A 15385-nucleotide genomic window follows, 5' to 3' on the forward strand; every position below is an offset into this window, starting at 1 on the left:
GCGCCCCTACCTTTACTCGTTCTGATACAACTACATATACCTTTCTGCCAATTTCATTTTGTGATGTGAATTTTGTTTGCAAAAGATCCACTTAAAACAATGTATATCTTAGTACTTTACACCTTGGATAAAGATCCCGTTTAGACGCAAGCCCCAAACACTCACTCAGCCCTAAAATAATCCTCTATATTGATCATAAACAGGTACTCACACACACACACACCCGAGGGTCTCCACACATGCTGTTCACTCTGCAAGGATACTTCCTTCTCTCCATCAGTTAGTCAGGTGGTTTGCCACCTTTCTTCATTCAGGTTTCTGTTCCAAGGTGTCCTCATCTGAAAGGCTGTCCCCAAACACTGCTCCATCCTCCCCACTCCCAACACTCCTGTCCCCTTCATCCAACTTTTTCTTCTTAACATCTACTGTATATTTTTTCTTTGTGTAATGGTCTCCTCCCACCAGAATGTAAGTTTCACTGGAACAGGGATAGCCTGACACAAGGACACTCAACGACTTTTAGTCCAATTTATTCAATGAATCCTTATCAAGTTCCAAAAATCCCACATGCAATTCATTGTGTTTGATTATAATCTTCCTACTTGAAACTGATACAAATGTTGCTTACTTCCCTCACAACCAATTCTTCAAAGAATGTGTCTACAAAAATATACTGTGTGTGCATGCACATATAAAATTATTTTAATAGAAGTCAAATGTAGCTTTAAAGTATAGGATGCTTCAGCTGCCAACTAAATATCACAGTAATAGGATTCCCTAATACCTATTTCATGATCTCACAAATTAACAAGGCATGTAAACCATTGTAAACATTTCTGTTGAGGGTTCACATCCAACAATCCAAAAGGAAGTAATTTTAAATGTTAAAAGCTATATTGCTCCTCCTTAACTACATGTTTTAAAAATAGGATAGATCCCTGTATCGAAAAAAATAAAAATAAAAAAATACTGAAAATATTTTTGCACAGTAACCCAAAATTCTGTATATCATCTTAGCTTAGGTGAAGACATTGTAACAGTATTATGTATGCAAATTAAAAACAGCAAAATTCTTTCAAATAGGTTTATTTAAAGCCATGTACCAACTTCATTCCTCTAGAATGGAACAAAATAACTCATAAAACACTATGAAAAATTATCTGCACTAGAAACTGTAAAATTGTCAGAGAAATATTCTTGGAAGACATCTACTCAAAAGCTGCTAAAAACTTCACTTTCTAAAAAGAAAAGTTAGGGGTACCTGGGTGGCTTAGTTGGTTAAGAGTGTGTGCTCATTCTCTCTCTCTCAAAATAAATAAACATTAAAATAAAATAAAAAGAGAAGTTGGGGTGCCTGGTTAAGCATCCAACTTTGGCTCAAGTCACCATCTCGTGGTTTGTGAGTTCACCCCCCACATTGGGCTTTGTGCTGACAGCTCAGAGCCTGGAGCCTGCTTCGGATTCTGTGTGTCTCCCTCTCTCTCTGCTCCTCCCCCACTCATGCTCTATCTCTATCTCTCTGTCAAAAATAAACATTTAAAATTCTTTTTTTAAAAAAAGAGAAGTTAATAAGTAACACTTTTTCGCTAGATATACAGGCAACAAAGAGAAACACACACAGTGTGCAATAAGCAATCGTGCTTATTGGACATAAGAAATGCTATCCCAGCTGGCTCGCCTATTTCTTTTCCTTCCCTCTCTTTGTCTCTTTTCCCTATTCTTTCTCCTATCTCTCTTTCCACTGAATTGTAGACCCATGAAATATACCTTATCTTATCACTGGTCTTTCCTGATGACTTTTCTAAAGCATTTACTGCCATGGATTTATAGGAGCTGTGCTCAGCCCAATCCAGTCGGGTGGGTTTGAGAAGCCTGGCAGTCCCAAGTGGGTGGGCTGGCAGTGGATTTTATGGAGTTGTAAGAGGAACATATTCTAGGCTCCGTTTCATCAGCCAGGCCAATTTCCCCGTTGCTGACTTAGGTATCAGTTTAACCCAATCCTTGTGAAAGGAATGAGAACTGGAAGGGTCTACTTTTAGCATGCTGGGCCGCAGTGGGAGCAGCCAGCTCCATGGCCACCTAGGTTGAAGAAGTGAGGAGCTCACATCTGAAGAGGCGGTCTTGAGGAAAGAGCAACCACCAAGACTCACAGCAATTACCTTCAGTGCTTCCGGTTAGTGGATCGGCATACAAAGTAGGAAAATTCCAGCTACACAGATACTCAGGTTTTGCAGTAAGCTGCTAGACTTCAGAGACATTCACTTCCAAGAGTGCATTTTGGCAGTCCATCTCGTGAGCACAAACAAACCTCTCCTAACCCAGAAAAGAAGACTCATCTAGGAACTGCACGAGGCACTTTTGGCAAGGATGGTTTCTAAACAGGTTTCTGAGAGGTTTTCCGTAATGTTGAAGTGATTTTAAACAAAAATGCCACATTCAGAATGTGGCCTGTAGGACAAGATTCCATTTTAAAGCAAGTGACATACAGAGCACAAATAAGAATCTGGGAATAGCAGGCAGTTGACTTTACAGACATACACTTTCCATAAGAGCCTTTTACATTAAGGGTTCTCAAGTGCTTTCAACCATTTGTTGATTCCATTCTCCCAACAGCCCTGGAAAATCATTTGGTAAAATTTGCTTCATAATTTCAAACATTCTCAGGTTGAAGGAGGCAGCCAAAATGAATTTCTTATCCCCTGTGCTTACGAAAAAATACAGCATGGAGACAACGTAGCACAGTGATGAAGAATTCAAACTTGGGTGCAGACTGCTTGAATTCTAATTCTGACATTTAACTAGCTGTCTGATGTTGGGGAAGTCAACTGACCCGCCTGGAAGACGGGAACATCTATAGTGTGAAGATGAAATGAGTGGACACATGGGCAGGACTTCCCCTGCCTGGCACATAGCGAGCACTCCCAGTTAGCTATGCTGTTGTTGCCATCGTCGGCACCAGCATCCCCAACATCATTTCAGGAAAGGTTAAGAGCTCAGGTTCTGAGTCAGATTTGGCTTGGAGCTCAGCATACACAACTGAACCTTCACCAAACCATCTATTATAAAATGAGTAGGACACACTATCTAGGAAGAACAAATAACCCAGTATTTTCAACAAACAGCAAATCAGAGAAAGCAAAGCTACAGTTTCATAGCTACCAACTGCAGTGTATAGCTCTTGTTTGTATTCTGATCCAAGCTATTAAAAAATATAAAACAATTGATCATTTTCACTTATGAAACAGCCAGCAATGTTAGTATTGACTATTTTATATTAAGTACTACTAAATAGGATTTTGGTTATGTTATATAAAGACCTCTTATCTTTTTTTCCTTAAAGTTTATTTTTGAGAGAGAGCATGAGCAGGGGAGGGGCAGAGAGAGACAAAGAGAGAGGAGCTGAAGCTAAGAGCACAGAGCCCAATGAAGGGACTGAAGTCCCAAACTGTGAGATGACCTGAAGGCAGATGTTTAACTGACTGAGCCACCAGGGTGCCCCGTAAAAACCTCATATATTCTTAAGCGATGCTCTCCAGTACCATTGTCACTACCCACATGTGGCTATTTAACTTTATGTTAATTAAAAGTGAAATTTTAGTTCCTCAGTCTACTATCCAGAAGCCAAGCGCTCAATAGCTTCATGTGGTCAGTGACTACAGACAAAGATATTTCTGTCATCACAGAAAATTCTGTTGGACAGCACTGGGCTAGAGATACATATCTACTGAAATATTTGTGGATAAAATGATATGATGACTAAGACTGGTTTCAAAATAAAACAGGAAGGAGAGACACGAATGAAGGTGTGAATGAAGTAAAACTGGTCTATGGTTGTTGCAGGGGAGATACATGGTGGGGGGTTCATTAAAGTGTCCCGAGTCAATATGGCTAGGCTATAGTCCTCAGTTACTCAAATACTAATCTAGGTGTTACTGTGAAGGTATTGTGCAGACATGATTAAAGTCTATCATCAGTGTAAGAGATTATCCTAGATAAACTACATGGATCTGAATCAATCAGTTATAAGACCTTGAGTAGAACTGAGGATTCCTGCAAGAATAAGTTCGACCTGTGGCCAGCAGCTCCGCTCATGTCCAAGAGATCCAGTCTGCCCTTCTTGGCCATCTGCTCTGAAGATCTCAGACTTGCCTATCTAGCCCCCATGATGGCCTAAGTTATCCTTGCAACAAATCTCTTCATATACATATCCTACTGATTCTGTTTCTCTAGGAAACCCTAACTGATAGAGTGTACTTCTGTAGCATTTGATTCTTTCACACTACCTCACACAGATACTGTGAAAATAACAACTCTAAATATCTTAACACAGTACCTACCACGTAAGTCTCAGTAAATGCTGACTATTACAGTATTATTTCTTCATTTATGTCAACATAATCTTTTTTTTTTTAAGTAGGCTCCATGCCCAACCCCAACTCCATGCCCAAGCTCAATGCGGCACTTAAACTCACGACCCTGACATCAAGACCTGAGCTGAGAACAAGAGTAGGATGCTTAACCGACTAAGCCACCCAGGTGCCCCCCAACATAATCTTATTTTGCCAAAATTTGTAGTTCCTGAGACACAGAAATACTCACATGCTATAACAACCTGCATTAGTATTTTCATTTCCATCTCACTTTATCTGGCTGACGTGACAACAGGCTCCCTTACGGGCATGGATGGAACAGTTCACAGCTCTGCACAGGCTCTTGAATTAAATGGAATCAGCCCTAATTAGAATACACTGACACATACACAAAATATCAGAGCTGAGGAAAAAGTTTTATGCAATTAAGTTTATAAGTCTTATATACAAAAGTGAAGGATTTTAACAACCTCAATATCCAACAATAGGGAACTGATTAAATAAAACTGGATACAGTGGGCTAACAGATAGAATGGGCTGTTATACTTAAAGCATATTTAATGACATTTGGAAATGCTGAAAACACAGTGTTAATTTTTTATAAAAGTAGGCAATATACACAATAAGATCTCAAATTAAAAAAAAAAACATACTATACTACAGAGAAATATACAGAATGTTAACCATGGTTATCCCTGGGTACTGAGACTGTATGATAATTTTTTTCTGTACTACAGTATAATTTATATACATATCTAAAGAATACAGTTTGATGAGTTTGACAAATATACCCATGTAACCCAAAGCCCAATAAAAAAGAGAACAGCTCCATCATTCCAGAAAGTTCCCTAGAGCCCCTTTAGAGTCACTATGTTCACACACATCTCAGGCAACCTAGGATGATTTTTATTTTCTTTTTATATCTTTCTGTTTTCCAAATTTCCAGTATAAACATGTATGTATAAGAAGTTTTGATGTTTTGTTCTTTTATTTTAAAGAGTTAGGATGGTATACAGTTCTTTGATTTGATTGATAAGGACAAGGGAGATTAATTCATTTGCCCAGAAATCTTAGTTTACTAGAAATACTAGGAGCAAGACTGTTAATTCATAGCACTCCACAATTATTTGTGCTTTCTCTTTTCAAGCTTCTCAGTGTTTTTGTATGTCACATCATTTACCCACACAGATATGGGGTGTTGTATTTTCAAACATCTGATAGAAAAGATCCTTTAAAGTTAACAAAAGAAACCAAACAAGAAAGAACTTATAAGATGCCTATAGGTTAACAAACAGAAATTGAAAGAAGTCAAACTGAGAAAAGGTACTTCCTTCTGGTTCTCATAAAAAATGTTAGTCCCAGAGGTTCATAAACAGAAACATCGCAGCCATATACACCATAGTGTAGAAATGTTACTGTCAATGCTTTCTAATGTTACCATGTTATTTCACAGTAATAACTGAAGATAAACAAAAATAAATTTTGGCGAAACAAATTTGCAAATCATCATCTCCCTGTTCTATCAACCAATACAAGTTTTAGCCACTGAAATCCTGAGACTTCTAAGGCTACAACTTCGAAAGCAAGGCTACATCTATATGAATTCTTAAAACCCCAGTACTCTTTCCAGCCTTCTAAACATCAAGGTGGAGATCTGAGGGTGGGCACCCAATATTTGGCATTTTGACAGTTATAGTCCAAATAGCCAGCTACATGTCTGATCCTAACCCCTAACCCCAAATCCAAGTTGGACACAAAACCAGTAAACCAACTGTGTCCTAAGCCACAACATGGATAGAAACACTAAGATCTACACATAATTCTGAAGAAACACTAAGTGAATAGCAAAGCAACTAAAATCTACAAATATTTACTATCATCTAGACATCAAACTGGGCTGGAATAACCAAAGGATCATTAGATACACACCACACACACACACACACACACACACACACACACACACACACAAGCATTTTCAAAGTGTGATCCATTAAGGGGTTCAGGAGGTCAAAACTGTGTTTGTATTAATTATAAGGTGTTACTTGCCTGCTTCACTGTGTTGACATCTGCACTGATGAAGGAAATACAATGATTAGGAAAAGGGTGAGGAACATGCAGAAGGAATCAACTGAATTTTTAAAAACTGAGGAACACTCTGGCAATTCTTCAGGCCATGTGAATAATTTTGATCTGCTTATTAAAATGTGGAATTTAGGTAAGTACTAACATTTTGATTAGAGATTTTTCCCTCCCTCACCAATTCTTTCTCCTACAGCCATGACCTTCTAGCATCTTGGACCTTACAGGGGTTCACCTAAGGACACGTGGTTGCTGTGTTCACATCATGCTTTTGGACCTTCAGATGGCTTTTAATTATTCATTTTTAAGTAGCTGTTCTTCTTCCCTTTTGCTACCTAAGCTTTGGATCTCCATTCAGAACATAATTGATACCTGTGGAATAGAGTAAGCAACAGAAAGACTGAAGTAGCTGCAATTTAGAGAAAAGTCTGAGTGCAAGAAGCTGAGCAGCCACAATCTTAGTCACAAATCAGAGTGGAGCACAGCCAAGGGCAGCCTCCACCTCCCGGCCCCCAGCACTTGGCAGAAGTCCAGGATCACGACCACCCTAGGCTAGCTAGCCACCCAGCCATAGGTGCCCTGCTTCAATCCCTTCAAACCCAACTTAACTCTTACTGCAAGATGCAGCTTCCCAGGGCCTGATCATCACACCTGTCCTCTGACAAAAACCCTGAAGAGCACCCAGCACTTATCACATCTGCATTATGTAGGCTGGCATTTGAAGTTCTCCAATTTGTGGCTCAACTTACCCTCCCACGTTTATCTCCCCATATGCCCTTATTTTCAATAAACTGCAATATTTGATATTAGCCAACACATGCCACTTTTCACCACCTTTACTCACATCCCTCCCTCCATGTGAACTGCCATCCTCACTCTAGTCTCTGCCTACTGAAAGGCTTGCCCAGCCTTCAAGGTCTTCCTCAAGTCACCTCCTTCATGAAACCTTCCAAGCAACATCCCGCCTCTGTCCATTATCACATTGTGCCTGTATTATAATCATCGCCTTACTGTCACCTCAAAAGCCATGGCTTTCATGCTTTATTTCTCTTTCAATGTCTAATAACAGACAGTCCTCTCAAATTGCTTTAAGAATCATTTTCAGATATCAAAAATAACGTGCCCAAATCCTACTTTATGGGAAGCCATTTTTTTTAGAAAATATGATTTAAAAACACAGTAGATCTGAATGTTTCTTGGCTACGGACAAAACCTAAAACATCTGGGAAGTCCCATGAGTTACCCTGTAGGGCAAGTTGGAGGCCAGCTAGAGGAGGCAGGTGTGTGTGTGGAGGTGGGGGGCTGGGTTCCAGGCAGATCTGCACAGTGAGACCGTCTGTAATTGATAGGACACTGACATTGACAAAGCATTCAGGAGTGGAGGCAGAAAACCTACCTTAACAGTGGGCTCCCAAACATATATGAGGGATTGCATCTGTCCACTCAGAACCACACATGTGCAAGTCAAAAATGTGTTTCAAGGTATCCCCAGACAAACTATTTATCCCTTATACATAACTGGGGAGCGTCACCTCATTCAAAATGTTCCTAAACACAATATTCATACCACACACCAGGCCTAATGCTGAGGATTTTTAAACGAAGGTGTGACTAAGACAGGGTCCAAATCCACATAAATAACTCAGTTGGGTGTAATGAGGGCTGTGGGGAGACAGAAAGAGCATGCAGAAGATTCTGGGAAGTAACTGGAGAGCCAGGAGGAGAACAGGCTCGTGTCATGAATCCCAACAGAGAAGGAAGTTTCAGTGAAGCAGCAGTGGCACAGCTTCAAATGACACTGCAGAGAACCAGTCTGGCATCTGGAGGCCCCTCATCATATGGAGGGAACAGGTTCCGGAGACTGGCAGGCATGGAGGCCAGACTGAAGGGAGCTGAAGTTTGCAAAACAGGAAAAGAAGGGGATAAGGACACCATTTTATGGGGATGCACAGTGAAGAAAACACTGAGCGTTTCTGGGTTTTTGGTTTTTTGTTGTTTTGTTTTGTTTTTCACGTCAGACGGGTAATGTGCTGATGTTGTAACAAGGTTTAAGAGTGGCACATGTCACACAACAGCGTGAACACCCAATCATCACACTTAAGAATTACAAAAGGATCGGGTTTCTGGGTTTTTTTAAGGATGGAAGAGACTTGACAAAGCCCTGGTATAGGAAGACGGGGCTTGCATAGCCAACCAGGGAGAAGAGCCTTGGAAGGGGCAGGCCCCTTCTCTGAGATGAAGGAGAAAAGAAGCATGGGTGCAGCGGGGTGTGAAGACAGAGAGGAGGGAAGCACAGGGAGTTTCTGCAGACTGCCTTCAGGCTCTCCTGAGTGAACAGGGGTCCTGTGCTCAGGCCTGCAGGATGGGAAGCCCAGGGTGGAGAGGGGGAAGGTCTACAACAGCCACTGTGGGGAAAAAGAGAGAGCTACAGAAGACTCAAAGGACTGCCACGCAGAGACGAGTTCCCAAATGAGATTGGAAAACTGTGCTGACATCTGTTAGAAGACAAGCTTTTCTCTAGCAACACTGGGGCAGGGGTAGCAGAGAATGTATACAGATTCACATCCAGCATTAGAGCTGGCCAATCTGGGTATGGCAGGAAAAGAGAAAATGGAAGCCACAGCAGGAAATACGTCCAGGACAGGACTGACCAGGGGATCCAAAATTCAACAGAAAAAGAAAGAAAGCCTAGAAGAAGTTGACAAGGGGAAAATGTGTAAGCAGAGAGGCTGACATATAAAAATCAACTGGAGAGAGGACAGGAGGCTCCAATCAAAGAGGGAGTTATGAGTTTAAGATTTTGCAAAGTAGACAAGTTTCAGGTGATAACAAGGTCTAGGGTTTAGCCTCATCTGTGGGCTGCTATAAAGAATAGCGGTCAGGGTCATGAGGTCAAGGCAGCAGTGTGAGGGATGGGAGATAGCACGGTATACAGCAGTGCTCCCTAACACAACTTCACTTCTGTAGTGATAGAAATATTCTGTTTATGGGGTCCCACAGCAGCCACCAGCCACATGTGGCAATGGACCACTTAAAATGTCCCAAGTATGACTGATGAAGTGAGTTTTTATTTACTTAGAGTTCATTTAAACTTAAATAAGCACATGACTAGAAGCTGCCATACAACTAATGAAGATGTAGAACAATGGTTTTCAACTTTGTTCAACAGAATTACCTGGAGAGACTTAAAACATACAGCTTCCTGGGTCCCACTCCCCAGAGACTGATTTAATTAGTTGGGCATGGTCCTAGGCATCAGTATATTTTAAATATCTTTTTCTAATTTAGTTTTGTTTTTGAGAGAGAAAGCATACACATGAGCAGGGGAGAGGGGCAGAGGGAGGAAGAGAGAGACAGAGAGAGAAATTTTAATCAGGCTCCATGCTCAGCACAGAACCCAATATGGGGCTTGATCCCGCACCCCTGGGATTATGAGCTGAGCCAAAAATCAAGAGTCAGATGCTCAACCGACTGAGCCACCCAGGCACCCCAGTGTCAGTATATTTTAAACTTGACCAGATGCAGTCAAGTTTGAGAACCACTGGTAGAGGGGTTAAGAACACAGATTCTAGAGTCAGATGACATGAGTTCAAAGCCAAATCTGCTGATTTTGACTTCTGTGACTTTGATCAAGTAACTTCATCTGTAAAATGGGGATAATGACCTATCTACCTCATAGGGCTAGTCTGAAGATTACATGACATACATAAAAGTGGTTGATAACAGTGCCTGGCACATCTTAGTTCCTTAAATGTTAGTCATTACTATTCCAAACAGATGTTGGAGGCTGACAGCTCAAGGAGAAAACAGTGGATGGGAGTCGCCAAAGGCCTAAATCTATGTTGAGGAGGTACCTGGAAGTCAGGAAATGACAGGGTAGAGGGTAAGAAGAAAGTAAGAGAGAACAATAAATAAAGGGAAGAGAAACAACCTGGAAGAGGCAGTAATAAATAAGGCAAGAAAATGCAGACCCTACTCTGTGGCAAAATGGGAAACTACACATAAGGAGAAAGAACATGGGAACCCATGTATCAGGAGAAGGCCAAATCTTAGTTAGGGAAGAACACGGAAAAAATGTTTAGTTCAATTTGACAGAATTCTACCTCCTCACCCAAAATGTTAACATAAGTTAATTATCAGTCAAGTAATGATTTTCATATTTCCCCCCCTGCCTTACAGTTCACCATTTATGAAAACATCCAGGAAGGACTTCTGATGGTGAAAATACCATTTTCTAATTGGGACTCCACAGGAAGAGCCACCTCTGCACAACTTAAGAGTAAATACTTTATGATTCATACTTGATCCAGTTCAAACCCGGCTTCATCAGGGTTCACGTCTTTGCAAACCATATGCCCAGACTCTATGTGCAAACCTATTTTATTTGTCCTTTTAACTAAGTCTTTTTAAGTCTTAGGGAACACTCGTGCCACTAATAAACACAGTATTATTACCTTCGGGTAAGAAAAATGAGTATTATGTGTGACTAAGGTTAAAAGTATTTTTAAAAATTTTAAGAACAGGTGGATGTGGAAGGGAAAAGTAACCACCAGTCAATGTCTTAGGTTGCAATTTTTTTTCTATTTCTCTAGAATTCCACATAATTTAATGAACACAGATTTTTACTCAAATTTCAATGTCACCACCAGATTATTTCTTCAGCTTGCAAATGAAAATTAGTAATAAAGTATTCAGTTATTGGTAACTAGGTAGACAAGTTACTAGAAGCTCAACAGCTATTTCAAAGATAGTTTCTATGCAACTCAATTGGCTGAAGTTAAGCAATACAGTGCATGTAGATTAAGTGTTTCAAATGGATCCATTATATTTATATTTTTACCAAACAAACAAAAAAAAACTAAGTCTGAAATTTCTTTATGGACTAGTTATTTGCCATGAGAAAGATAAACACCTACAACCTCTTTCCTATAAGCATGTGTCACACTTCAAAGTGACATTTCACATGGTTTGGGTTTGCTAAGTGGGTTTATATATCAGCACAAGTGCAGTTTCACTGCTGAAACACAATTTCCAATACAATGAAGTTCATTTCTAGTTCCTTATCAGGAGCCAGTTTGAGAGCACTGACAATGTAAAAATAAAAACACTCTTCCGAACCCAATCCTAACACAACTACAAGCTCTGCAGGGACTACCTTTTACAAAAGACTACCAGGCATGCAGAATTCCACTCCTTCAGCTGTTCCTCCCATAACTGCCCACTAGAGATGCTTGTCTCAGAGCTATATTGAGATCCGGTAGCTGGAAACAAAAGCATAACCAATGCACATTCTATTTGTTTTGATTCCTTCAGCAAGCAATCCTTACTTTTCTTTTAAGTTAGAGCTCCATTAAATCCCAGGGACCTAAATACCACCATCAACCAGTCTAAGTCAAGTTTATTGTGGTCAGGGGATTGATGATGTTTTGGCCTCTTCCATCTCATGGTGGAACCAATAAATCTGTGGACCCACCCTATGGTTATTTTGCAGTTTCTCAACGCATTACCGGAGTAAACATATGTAACTACTGGGAGAATTCCCACAATGGCTTCCTGACTATGGAAGATGGGCAATTATGGTAAGAATGACCAAGTGAAACGTCCTGAACTTCCCTCCTTACCAGCACAGTAAACCAATAGAAATGCCACATCTGGGGGAAAACTATAGACATTAACACTGATGAAGAAGCATAAGGCAAGCTGATACCCTGCAAACCAAACCACCCCCAACAAAGTGGGATATGTGGCACTCCTGGCTGCCCAAGAACAAAGGAAAGGACAGAAAACAAAGGGTTAAACTGATAGCGTCTCCTTCAGTTTACAAATATCTTAGTAATGTTACAAGAAAAAGGAGATCTTATCGACAGCCTAATCTCCAGGAACTCCCTACTGTCTTAATGAAAATGCTTTGGTAGAGGGAAAAACAACCTGAGTTTTGTTTTTTTTTTTACAATAGCTAGGCCTTCAGTAATCTGTGTCTTCTTTAGCATATGGAAATCCCTTTAAGAAACTCCCTCTTGACTTTTATCTCCCCCAACTCCACAGTATATAAGCAGTCACTCTTCACAACCTCAGTGCAGCTCTTGCTGCCCAGGGGTTCCATCCCCATGCTTCGACAAGATCACCTTTTTGCACCAAAGACGTTTTCAAGAATTCTTTCTTAGCCGTCGGCTCCGAATCCCCACCACCACTCCAAAACCCCATCATACCACCACCAAAAGCTTGACATTTTAAGAACAGATAATTCCTATCACATTCCTGTTTAATTCACCTTTTTTTGCCTGGGCAGAAAGCAGGTAGATCTTGGAAAATGGCCAGGGATTATCCTAAATCCATTCAGGCAGTGGCTCCGATGTGGCTGATTTACCAAATCAAGTACTTTTCTGGAGCACATCTAGTGCCTGATACCTGATATGAAGCTACTAATCTGGAAAATGCTTTATCAATATGTAAAGAACACATGAAGCCATTTGCTTTTATTTTGCAAGGTCAAGAACTGTAACAACTCTCCTCTCAGCTATAATCTCATCTACAGAGCTGTCGCTTGTCTTCACATCCCGCAGACCATCACACTGGGCCCCTGCATTGATTACACCATGCTGCCAGGACCTGATAAACAGGAAGTAACAAATCCTTCAGATGTCTTCGTAAAATGCATTCAAGCTTGATGATGAAAAACAAAACCATGAAGATTCAAAGACTGCAACCTCAGTAAAGTGTCTGGGAATCCAGTGGTCTGGAACGTGTTGGAATATCCCCTCCGAAGTGAAATGCAAGTTGCTGAACCCTGAACTGCTTCCCACTAAAAAAAGAGGCACATGATTCATGGGCCTTTTTTGCATTTTAAAGACAATGCATACCACATTTAATAATCTGCTCACTCCTTTACTATGTAACCTATAAGACCATCAGTATTGAGTAGGGCCCAGAGCAAGAGATGGTTATGCAGCATGTCTGGTCTGCAGCACAAACCACTATGCACTTGGGTCTTACCATGCAGCATATCCAATTCACTGAATCCAGTAGGATCCAGAGAACTGCAGCACAAAACTCTCAGGTTCTGGAACGAAGCCAAGTCCTCTTCTGCAGATAACAGTCCTTTTAAGAAATGACTCCTGGATTGCCACTAGGTCTTGTCAGGGCCTGATTAAAGGTTATTAAGTAACCATGTGACCTGAGCTGCCGTGGCAATCTAAATGTTATCTGACCCCCCTGGTCATAAGGTTGGGCATGTACAGAAGCAATCCGTCACCAAAAGACAACGGTATGAAAGCGATCAGATTCAAGCATGACTACAAGGCACAAGAAGTTGCATGGGCAGATGGCTCAGATAGGTCTAATATCTACTCCTACTGTACTACCACACCTAGAGCCTCACAAAGAGCTCCTTATGACCAGCTGACTGAGAAGGAAACTTGGGCCTGGGTTAGAGACAGTTTGCATGGTATCCACGCACCAAGCAAAAGTGGACTCCTACAGCCTTACATCCCCAATAAAGAGTGTCCCTAAAATATACTTCATGAAGAGAAATCATCCCAGCAAATAGAACTGTGACCAGTACATGTGCCTGTCCACTCCATCGATACTGAGAAATGGCCAGGATCACAGATCTACACTGAGTCATGTGCAAAGGCTAATGGTTAATCTGGACATTCAAGGACTTGGTGAAAAAACTGCATTCAGAAGAAAGGGTGTAAGAAGACCTAGGGAAGGTGCAAATGGATAGAACTTTCAGAATGAGCACAGTGTATGAAAAATATTTTTGTTCCATGTGAATGTATACCAAAGGCCTTCCAACGCAGAAGGGCCTCTTAATAACCAGGTGAACAAAATTACCAATCTGTGGATGTCAACCCCTTTCATCAGCCACCCCCATGCTTCCTCAGTAGACTTCAAGTAGAAGTGACCACAGTGACAGCAACAGAGCATATGTATGGATTCAACAACATGGACTTCTCACAAAGGCTAACGTGGCTCTTGTCAATAATGAGTACCTAATATGCCAACAGTGAAACCAGTCCTCAGTGCCCAAGATGGCAACATTCCCCTGGAGGACCAGACAACCACTCAGTGGCAGAGGGATTACACTGGATCCTTTCCATCAAGGAGGAGGCAATGATTTGTCCTCACTGTATATATCCCAGTTACACAAATGTACGTGCATGCAGATACACACATAACCCGTGTATTTATTTTTCTTCACTTTTCCTTTCTTCATCCTTTTCAAGAAGAATTGATCATGGTGGTTAACTTTACAGTTTAGTTTCTAGGTTACAGATTATTCCTCTGGAATTGTGAATATACTAGAGAAGATCATTTCACCCAGAGGCAAATAACTAACTGTTACCCAGCAATTAAGTTCTTAATCAGAGATCCTGCTGTCCATAGTTAATGGATTGCAATCACATGGGGGGGAAAAAACAAGTCAGCCACCTGAATTGCAAAATTTTTAAAGGCTGATAATACCAAGTGTTGGCAAGTATGTGGAACAATTGGAATTCTCATATATTGCTAACTGGAGACTAAACTGGTATATCCACTTTGGACAACTGTTTGGCATTATCTTCTAAAGTTAAACACACATGTACCCTATGATGCAGGAATTCTACTTCTAGCTGTACATGTAAGAGAAATGAGTGCATACGTCCACAAAAAGACTCAGCATTCTTTAACAATGCTCAGAATAACTTATAATAGCTAAACCTGGTCCGTCACCAGTAGAATGGATAAATTGTACTATATTTATACAAAAGAACATCACACCAAAACGGAAAGGGTGGGGGGGTGGAGAACTTCTGCTATGAGCAATAACATGAAAGAATTCCAACGCATTATGCTAAGCAAAAGAAGTCACAGAGAAAAGAATACATGTTGTACTATTCCATTTATACAATGTCATAAACAGGTGAAATTCATGTACAGTGCTAAAGGTC

At 40.7% G+C, this 15385-nt stretch overlaps 1 protein-coding gene and 1 non-coding gene across 6 annotated transcripts in view; both read right to left on the bottom strand.

Annotated features, from left to right (window-relative positions):
* The window catches only part of EPB41L4A (erythrocyte membrane protein band 4.1 like 4A), a 248884-nt gene that overhangs the window by 182171 nt on the left and 51328 nt on the right, over positions 1–15385 (bottom strand). The gene's annotated exons all lie outside the window — the stretch shown is intronic.
* LOC111557039 lies at positions 8465–8568 on the bottom strand. Its single transcript, XR_002736787.1, has one exon. It is a non-coding gene; the product is annotated as a small nucleolar RNA U13 (small nucleolar RNA).

This window comes from Felis catus, chromosome A1 (assembly GCF_018350175.1).
Source record: "Felis catus isolate Fca126 chromosome A1, F.catus_Fca126_mat1.0, whole genome shotgun sequence".
In the NCBI taxonomy this organism is placed as follows: Eukaryota; Metazoa; Chordata; class Mammalia; order Carnivora; family Felidae; genus Felis; species Felis catus.